Below are 2,372 nucleotides of genomic sequence, written 5' to 3' on the forward strand. Positions count from 1 at the left end.
CCCGTCTCCACAAGGTGAGTGTAAGAGTGACCCCTTCACCCACTGGAGGTTGAGACAGAAGCAGGATCTGAACTCAGAAGCTGGAGCTTCTCACAGCAACAGGGACATTTGGACCTTTGCTCTGCAGTGACATCCACCTTTGTTCTCAAGCTGCTCTCAAAGACTCTAGATCAGTGGTTCTCAACCTGCCGAACACTGCGACCCTTTAATATAGTTCTTCATGCTGAGGTGACTCCCCCAACTATAAAATTATTTTCATTGCTATTTCATAACTATAATTTTGCTACTATTATGAATCATCATATAAATATCTATGCTTTTTCATGGTCTTAGGTGACCCCTGAGAAAGGATCATTGACCCCCCCAAGGAGTCTCGATCCACAGGTTGAGAACTTCTGTTCTAGAGTATCCCTTCACATAAGACACACAGACACTCGACGCCTCTAGAGAGCCAGTCCTCATTGGGTCTCTGTGTCAAGACACACCCGATGATTATGTTGACTCCTGAGTTGGCTTCTCAGAGTCCAGAACTCAGAGTAAAGGAAGGAGTGGAAGACATTCTTTTGCTGTTCTATTTTATTTCAGGTTATCAAGCAGCCAGCATCAGTCTTTGGTTCCCTTTTCCCCTCACCACAGCTTTCTCAAGTGCCCCTTGCCCGGATTGCTCCCTGAGTCAAGCCCACCTTTCCCTCCTCAGCACCCCTCAAAGCTCGCTGGCTCTGAGGCCTATTCTTTTTTGATTCCTTCCTACTGTCCATGACCTTGTTTATGGTTATCACTCCCACTGCTGAGTTCTCAGAACTTATTGGTATTAACTCAGGTGGTGTCTGTGACAGCCCTAGAAGGAAGAAGAGCCACTCCGATTCTTCAGAGGACTATTTCTGTAGACGAGACTTCATTTACATTTTAAAGTCTGCTGCATGAAGTGTAGGAGGGGTCACCTATGCCATGACACGCGTGTGAAGGTCAGAGAACAATGTCATATTGTTGGTTCCTTCTGCTTCTCCGTGGCTTCAGGGAGGGAACTCAGGTTGCGAGGCTGAGCAGCAAATGCCTTCACCTAGCAAACCATCTTGCCAGCCTGTTGCACTTATTTGAATAAAACACTTGTAGTTTCACGGAACTGATTCTAGAAGTGTTTCAAAACTGTGGAGGAGAACAGGGACTGAGCCTAGCTACTGCAGGGGTCCTCTAGTGGTCAGCACCACAGGGCAACGCAGACCACACCCATCCTCTCCAGATGCTCTCCCAGAATTCCCACATGTGGTTAGGGTGCAGGGAATTTCAAGACCTGGGCTCAGACTCACTCTGAGAGATTGGCTGGTTCTTGTCCTAAAGCAGGACCCTGTTTACTCACCACTGTTTACAGCCCCAGATCCAGCTTCTCTGGAGTGTCAAAAGTGTGTTGCTGACGGGCTACGGAGGGCTGAATGGACGGACGGGGAACCGAGAAGTATTAAGGATCACTTAAACAGTCCAGTGTTCCTATACCACAAACAATGGATTTACTTGGTCTTATATCCAAGAACAAATGCCAAAAGAAGAAAGTGAACCTGGGCATCCAACCTAACAGAAGAAAATAGAATTGGATGGATTTGGGGAAAGAAGAAATTGATTTTGAGTGGAAAACTACAGTGGTGGGGGGACTTGGAGGAGAAAGGGGGCGTGGTCTTGAAACAACTTACCAGAAGCTCCCTGGGCCTGGGGAGTAAACTGAAGGCAACAAAGCAGTTCGGAAGGTCAGATGCTCCCCTCGGTACCAGGAAGTGACGCGAGGAGGAAGTGGCTAGCAAGCAGAAGATGATCATCAACAGAGGAACAGTGATGACGGTCATGATGGCCGCCGCATGTAGACAGCACCGTTCCGGGCGGCATTCTCTCTGCTTTTTTTTTCTTTATAATGCAACTCTGTGAATTGGATGTCATATGATACATCACCACTTTACAGACAATCAAGCCAGGAAGTGGAGCTTCTAAGTAACTTCTCCAAGGCCATACATCTTGGAAGAGGCAAAGCTGAGTCGGAACCCAGACAGTTCATTCCGTCCCTACCATCCACAGTTCGCATGGACCACCTCCCCTACAGTTTTGATTGCTCCAGGGCAGAGGCCCTGACAAATAAATCAACCATCTCTATCTAGGCTTGTCTGTTTTGGTCATGAGAAAGTAATCTCTCCCACTCCTCCCAGACTTCATTCCCTCTGAGGTTGCCCAGAGTAGAAATTCTGGAGTCATACCTCCCCATCTTGCTAAGAGCTGGCTGAGAATAGACAGAACCAGAGGAGACCCTTCGGGATAGAAAACAGCTCAGCTTTCCAAAAACTAAACAAAGGCGGTGGCGGGCGGGGGGGGGGGGGGGGGGAAGGTAGTGT

At 48.1% G+C, this 2,372-nt stretch overlaps 1 long non-coding RNA gene across 1 annotated transcript in view; it reads right to left on the reverse strand.

The window, feature by feature from the left end:
* Window positions 1-587: 587 nt before the first annotated feature.
* The window catches only part of LOC126506613 (uncharacterized), a 13,910-nt gene continuing 12,125 nt past the window's right edge, over window positions 588-2,372 (reverse strand). The window contains exons 7-9 of the long non-coding RNA XR_007593275.1: window positions 1,686-1,908; window positions 1,358-1,485; window positions 588-1,146 (exon numbers count right to left, since the gene is read on the reverse strand). This is a non-coding gene — a long non-coding RNA (uncharacterized lncRNA). The remainder of the gene's footprint in view (window positions 1,147-1,357; window positions 1,486-1,685; window positions 1,909-2,372) is intronic.

The sequence above is a fragment of the Alexandromys fortis genome, unplaced genomic scaffold, assembly GCF_014885135.2.
Source record: "Alexandromys fortis isolate MF-2015 unplaced genomic scaffold, M_Fortis_MF-2015_v1.1 scaffold_0, whole genome shotgun sequence".
Classification (NCBI taxonomy): Eukaryota; Metazoa; Chordata; class Mammalia; order Rodentia; family Cricetidae; genus Alexandromys; species Alexandromys fortis.